The sequence below is a fragment of the Loxodonta africana genome, chromosome 7 (assembly GCF_030014295.1).
Source record: "Loxodonta africana isolate mLoxAfr1 chromosome 7, mLoxAfr1.hap2, whole genome shotgun sequence".
In the NCBI taxonomy this organism is placed as follows: Eukaryota; Metazoa; Chordata; class Mammalia; order Proboscidea; family Elephantidae; genus Loxodonta; species Loxodonta africana.
The window spans coordinates 61349850-61357819 of record NC_087348.1 but is presented as its reverse complement, the minus strand read 5'-3'; positions in this window follow the sequence as shown (position 1 = coordinate 61357819).

Sequence of the window (7970 nt, the reverse complement as noted above, 5' to 3'; positions counted from 1 at the left end):
ATCATCTCAAAGAACTTGTCTTATGGGAAGAGGATGAACTTATACCACTTTCTCCTTCATCATCATCATCATAGTTTTATTGATATGAAATCTAGAAAACCCCCCTGCATTTAAGCAAGTCACTTAGCCTTCTTACATCAGTGTCCATATTATCTAAAGTAAGATGATTGGATCAGGCTGTCTCTGAGGTCCTTTCCAGCTCCAAATTCTGAGAATTGTCAAATAAATCATAATAAGCTCACTCTGTATAAGACAAAAAAGAAAAGAAAGTAACATAAATCAAAATCCCTGTCCTCCAGGGGCATGGAAACTAGAAACCAAAAAAAAAAAACAAAAAACCAAACCCGCTGCTGTCAAGTCGATTCTGACTCATAGGGACCCTGTAGGACAGAGTAGAACTGCCCCATAGAGTTTCCAAGGAGCGCCTGGTGGATTTGAACTGCCGACCGCTTGGTTAGCAGCTGTAGTACTTAACCACTACGCCACCAGGGTTTCCAGAAACTAGAAAGTATCTGGAAAAGCTGGGATATGCAACAAAAATTAGTTGGAAAGGCATTACTAGGAAAAAAAATTGAAGTGCTGTTATAATATATAAAATCCAATGATACCTTTTTTTATTGTACTTTAGATGAAGGTTTACAGAACAAACTAGTTTCTCATTAAACAGTACACATATTGTTTTATGACACTGATTAACAACTCCACGACATACCAATACTCTTCCTTCTCGAACTTGGTTTCCTTATTACCAGCTTTCCTGTCCCCTCCTGCCTTCTAGTCCTTGCTCCTTGGCTGGTGTGTCCCTTTAGTCTCATTTTGTTTTATGGGCCTGTCTAATCTTTGGCTGAAGGGTGAACCTCGGGAGTGCCTTCATTACTGAGCTGAAAGGGTGTCTGGAGGCCATATTCTCAGGGTTTCTCCAGTCTCTGTCAGACCAGTAAGTCTGGTCTTTTTTGGGGAGTTAGAATTTTGTTCTACATTTTTCTCCAGCTCTGTCCGGGACCCTCTATTGTGATCCCTGTCAGAGCAGTCAGTGGTGGTAGCCAGGCACCAACCAGTTGTACTGGACTCAGTCTGGTGGAGGCTGTCATAGATGTGGTCCATTAGTCTTTTGGACTAACCTTTTCCCTGTATCCTTAGTTTTCTTCATTCTCCCTTGCTCCGAACAGGGTGAGACCAGTGGAGTACCTTACATGGCCACTCACAGGCTTTTAAGACCCGAGACGCTACTCACCACCGTGGAATGTAGAACTTTTTTTTTTATAAACTATGTTATTCCAATTGAGCTAGATGTTCCCTGAGACCATTGTCCCCACAGCCCTCAGGTCAGCAATTTGGTCCCTCAGGGGGTTTGGGTACATCTACGGAGTTTCCATGACCTTGCCTTGCACAAGTTGTCCTGGCTTCCCCAGTATTGCGTACTGTCTTACCCTTCACCAAAGTTTTCACTTTTAATTTTTTTTTTTTTTTAGTGTTTTCCACTACCACTCCCCTGCCTGGTAACCATCAAAGATTGTTTCTTTTTTGTGTGTAAACCTTTTCATGAATTTTTATCGTAGTGGTCTCATACAATATTTGTCCTTTTGAAATTGACTTATTTCACTCAGCATAATGCCTTCCAGATTCATTCATGTTATGAAATGCTTCACAGATTCATCATTGTCCTTTATCTTGCATAATACTCCATTGTGTGTGTATACCATAGTTTGTTTATCTATTCGTCTGTTGATGGGCATCTACATCTTTTTGTTTCCATTTTTTGCTACTGTGAACAATGCTGCAATGAACTCGGGTGTGCATATGTATATTCGTGTGATGACTTTTATTTCTCTAGGATATATTCTTAGGAGTGGGATTGCTGGATCATATGGTATTTCTATTTCTAGCTTTCTAAGAAGTTACACATCATTTTCCAAAATGGTTGTGTCACTTTGCATTCCTACCAGCAGTGCATAAGAGTTCCAGTCTCCCCGCAGCCTCTCAAACATCTGTTATTTCCTGTTTTGTTTTTTTTTTATTTGTGCCAGTAATGCTGGGGTGAGATGGTACAATGACACATCTTTGGAAGGTTAAATTGGACTCTTAACCTCTTTTCTTTGTCAGACCACACTTTCCTTCCCTACCTGGAATAAATCCTTCATTTTCACTTTTCAAAAGTATATTCATGATGCAAAGACCACACCTCAAATGCTGCTTCTATCAAAAGTCCATCTTCACTTGACTAGAGAAGATCTTACCGTACTTTGAATTCCAGTTTTATTTTCTGATTGGCTTGTACAATACCACAGGCACCATGGATGAACTCCATTTTGGGGGAAAGAGGGCAGGCTGATTCTGAAGTCTGGCTCAACCACTGATTAGCTGTGGGCCTCCCTAAATCTTCAACTCCTCTCTAGTAATAGCATGACAGCAATTTCTTCCCCACAGTGCTGCTGTGCAGATTAAACGAGGCAACGTGCTGATGTGCTTAGAAGAAATTCCGTGATCATATCTGCATTTTCCCCTGCCAATTACTTTATTCTTACTTTCTATTCCAGTCATTTGTGTATCTGTTTTCCCCTTTCTGGTAGAGAGTAAAATCTGAGGGCGAGAAACACTTCCCTATTCATCTTTGTGCATTTTCCTCCCCACCCCCACCCTTTCCTCCAATCCATTATCTAGCACAGGTTTCTCTTTATGTGTTGAATCTCACCAAATTGGTGTCAATCTGTACAAGCTGCGTCCTGGAGCCTGTTAAGAATGTCCAGCAATGTGCCTTTCAACACTAACAGGGACAGTGTGGGAACATCTCCTTTGTCTTCTTCCCACTCTTCAGCCATTACTTCCCCACTTTGCAGAGAGGGTTGCAGGCACAGTCATTTCACCATAGGAAAAGCATCAATTTTCTGATGAAACCCCTGTCATTGAATATGCAGTCTCTGGCACAATCCCTGAGGAGAAACACATTCCTGCAATGCACTTGGCCAATTTGTGCTCCCTGCCTTGGTGAGCGCAGACCTTCCTGACCCTGGAAGACAATTGTAGGAGCCTGAATTATGAAGCATGAATGCTCACCATTTCACTGTCTTCAGCTGAAATGCCAGATCTTGTTACTGAAAGTAACCCAGCAACTGAACCTTCCAGAAAGAGAGAATCAGTTACCTTTCACTTTCCAACATGTTTCCCGCCCCCTCCGGACTCAAACTCTCCCCTCTCCCCATGCTGAGCTCCTACCTAACCCTTTTCCCTTTTCTTTGGTCCCCTTTGCAACTTCCTGAGGATCTGGCAGTTTTCCACTGTGTCCAATCTACCAAGCTGTAAACACCCGACTGAGAAACACAAAATGTGTTTCTAGGACTTCTGATGGTTCCTCAATTAAGCCGTAAATATGAAATGCATTTTGACATTTCTCAGAGAACATTCCATCTCCCAGATTCAATTGGCAGCACAAATTTTCTCCCCACAAGACAGCACCAAAATCTCACTTTGCAGTTTTTAATCAAGGCCCATGCAGGCAGCTGCATTGTGCTAACAAAAGTCAAACATTATCAGGTCGCATACCCTGGGCGGCCATGTTGTAAAATGATTATTTCTAAGCTGTAAGAAATTCAGCTTGGTGGGATCTGAGCATCATAAACAGCTAGATTGGTGGCATCTGAGATTCTGATGTTGAGGGCTTTCTGTAGCTGCAGCCACAGTAAAGGTAGGCGGGAGCCACTGGGCAAGTAAGATGGCAGGTGTAGAAATCAGACAGACTTCTGTTTTGCCACCTATATGATATGTCACTTGGGAAGTGACTTAATGTTTCTAAGCCTCAGATTCCTCATGAAAATAAAACAGCTAGAAATACTATACCCACCAAACGGAATATTTGTAAAACTGAAGTGAGACAGTGTGCATAAGGTACTTGGCTTAGTATTTGGCATTTATTAAGTACTCAACTAATGGTGCCAATAAAAAAACAAACAACAAAGAACAACAACAACAAAAACAAAAACCTCCTATATCTATTATAAGAGAGAAATATTTAGGCCAAAATAGTTTCTGAGCCATCAGAGATAGTGTCTCATTCTGGCTGAGCTACCTGGACCAGGAGCAAAATCTAGAAAGACTCAATTTTCACCTCAAGATCCCTGATCCTGACTTCAGTTTTTGTCCTTCATCCACTAGGAGCTATGATCAAGGTAGGATTAACTGGTGTTCCCCAGGAGTGATGCTATAGTCATCTAAGAAGGATTCTGTAAGGTAATTGTTTGTCTATCCCACCACGATGTAAGCTCTCAAGGGCAGGACCTATATCTTTCATTTCTTTACCCTCATTAACCTCTGTTTGTGTTAACAGAAGGCCAAAGCCTAATTGTTTAATGACAGGCCAGCTCCCAGCTGACACCTCTCAGGGTTGTTTTTTACTTTCTCACAGTGGTAACTGTTATTACCTCTTAAATGGAAGGGATTGTCAATGCACTTGGTACTCTGTCATGTACTTAATTTACGTGTTTTATTTTATTTAATCTTCGCAATAATCTATGAGATAAAAGCTCCTGTTATTCCTACAGTACAGATGAGAAAGCTAAGCCTTAAGAGGAGTTAAATAAGCTTGGCAAAGATCATACGGCAAGTGACTGAACCTGAAACTCAAACCAGGCCTTTCGAGTACAGAGCCCACTGACTAAATACCCATTCACAAGTATTGACTACTCTAAGGAAGTTGGACAATCACTATGAAGGGTTGTTGATGGATTTCATTACAACGTCTCAAGTTTTTATAGATCTCTGAGACCCGAGTTCCATTCCCAGCCAATGCAACTCACACACAGACACCACCTATCTGTCAGCGGAGGCTTGTGTGTTGCTATATGGTGAACATAGCAAGCGGAGCTTCCAGAATAAGACAGACTAGGAAGAAAGGCCTGGTGATCTACTTCTGAAAATCAGCCTTTGAAAACCCTATGGATCACAACAATCCAGTCTGAAACTGATCAGGAGGTTGGTTCAGGATCGGGCAGCGTTTTCTTCTGTTCGCATGGGGTCACCATGAGTCGGGAGGTGATTAGATGGCAGCTACTAACAACAACAACAACTCCAGATCGGGGCAGCTGATTCCTCTAGAAAGTTGAAGAATTCAAAACTATTTACATTTACTATTACAGCCACTGCACGTGCCACAGATGTCTGGAGGAAAGTATACGGAAGATTTCTGATGGGAGATTTCATATGATATTCAAACTATTAATAATACATCTCAGAGGCAGCATATGACCAGATAGTCACAGGGTCAAACCTGACCCTCTTAGAATTCATGCCTCACAGTAAAATCCATACCGTCAGTGTTACCTTCCCTGTATAGTGCTTCCTTGTATGGGACAGGGCATTCTCCCCAGCCCACACATCCTCTCTGGTCTAAGGTTTCAAAGCTGAGGCCTGGGGTGGATGAAGGCAGGAGACTCTTACAAGGTACTGGTACGTTAATTCATCATTTTTATGTAGTTCAGCTAAAAGAAGATATTGATGTTTGTGAGACATGGACATGTCAGCTTAGAGATGAGGCAAACAATTCTCCTTGGACAGGAAAGTATGACCTTAGCTGGAGGGTAGATGTCAGTTGTCAACTAGGACACATCCAAGGGACCTCACTTCCTACAAAAGTCCCCTCCAACTTTGAGGCTGTAAGTGATCTCTAGAGATGAGTCTAAGACCGCTGTTCTTGGCCCTGCCACAGGCCATGTTTGTATCAATGATCAGATAAAAAACTCCCAAAGTATGTTTAACCTATTTATGGATAACTCACAAATCGGGGTCAATGGGGAGCCAAGAAAAGTTTTGAGGATGGTAGAGTTATTTATTTTGTGTCAACAGAAGCTCAGAGGAACTTTTCTGGAATGTTCACTAGAAAAAGGAGCCCTGATGGCGTAGTGGTTAAGAGCTTGGCTGCTAACCAAAAGGCTGGCAGTTTGAATTCACCAGCCACTCCTTGGAAACTCTATGGGGCAGTTAGTTCTACTGTGTTCTATAGGGTCACTATGAGTCAGAATCAACTCGATGGCAATGGGTTTGGTTTGGTTTTACTAAGAAAGCCACAATGCCTCCTTACCAAAAATAAATCCTGTCCCTTCTGCCCCTTTTTTCATGAGCCCCTGGTCAGTGCATGACATCCTCTAGTCTCAGATAAGCCTGGCTAATTGATTCTTTTAACATTCAGGGTGACTTTCTCAGATGGTTTCCTCATAACCTTTCTGGCAGCTTCTAATCCTATTAGCAACTTCTTATTACAGAACATTATTGTGGTTGTATCTGATTTCTTTTTTTTTTCCCCAATACCCTACAAAATGTAGCAGCTTATTAGTGACTTTTATGTCATGTGGTTTTAGCAAATTTGAATGCTAATGAGATGTGATTGGGTGGAAAATTACAGCAATAGGGTGCTTGGCTTCTGTATTTGCAGCATCAGTTTTCGTTTAGAACGGGGGTGCCAGGATTTCTTTTACCTAATAGTGATTTTTGAGGCACAAAAGGTGCTGTACATTTAAAATTTTTTGCAGAAAATGATTGAGTGTGTTTCACTGGTAGCCTGTTGAAGAGCTTTATAAATTATAGACATGGCCAGGGAAAGTAACAGGAAGATTATAGCTGCGTTGTCTCATCTGAAGACTCATTTATTACCCTCCTCCCAAAAGAAGTGGGGAGTGAAGGAGGATCATGGCAGTGATGGTGGTCTTATCTAAAATAAACTTATTAAATAAGACAGATTCTTTGTTAAGCAGTCAGGAGCCAAATGATTAAACAGCTTTTCTTGCCATTGAATCCCAAGCAGAAATCAATGTACATTATACACTTGCAGCAGCTGAGATTGCAAATGACCCAAGGACAGTGTAAAGACTGTGATTTACTGAAATATTTCATCAGTGTAATGGTCAAGGGATGAAACGCAGTTTGTGCATCAAGTACAACTTATATCTTCTTCATATTTATATTTGTTAGAAAAGCTACTCGCATCACCTCCCCAGTTGTAGTATTCCTGTTGCAAAACCATAACTGTCCAACTAAAAAGAATTGTCTCTACATTCAGGACGTTTTTAAGAATGAGAAGCTGCTTTATGGAGACTTATATATTGTCATTCAACTGTAGATGGTGCTTCCCGATGAGTCTGGTATGGCTTACTACAGTACCACTAAAACCTACCAACCCAAAAAAAAAAAAAATTTTTTTTTTTTTTTTGGCTTGTTAAATGCAGCAGCAGGTGTTCCCTGGGCCACCACACAGGACAAAGGGGCAGAGAAGAGACTGGGGCTTATGCTTTTACATAATTCAAACAACTCATTTGATCCTTTGTACAATCATCCTTTAACACAAACAGCTTTTGGCAGTTTACACAAGTATTAGCCCTTCAATTTAAAATTAGAGAAATACATGAAAATCACAAAAAAGGCAGAAAAATATAAACCTAAACTATGATATTCAACAGCTGAAGGCTTTCATTCTCCTTGATTATCTGTAAAAGTGATATTATTTAATTACTTTTGTAATATCTACTTCTGAAAAGGGTTTGAATTGGCTTATAATAAAAGCCATGAATAATTGAAATTCCATTTATTTATTACTATGTATCAAACTACCCCAAGTCTCAATGGCATAAAATAACCATCGTGTTCTTCCCACAATTTTATGTGTCTGGAATTTGGGAGGAAAGAGTGGGGATGGCTCGTCTCCGCTCCACAATGATTGGGATCTTAACTGCGGTGTTTGGACGGCTAAAAATTGCTGGGATGGCTTGACTGGGGCCATGTGTGTAGATTCACAGGTTTTTGTTTTTTGAGTTCCGTGGGTCTTCTATGAGCTGCCTCTGCTAAGCACGGAGTGTCCAAGGTGATTTCTTCACACACCTGGCTGAGAGTACTGGAATAACTAGAAGAGCTTGGGCTGGCCAGGCTTCTCTTTCTCTTCATGCATACTCCCCAAGCAACTAATGTGCACTTCCTCACAGCATATCAGT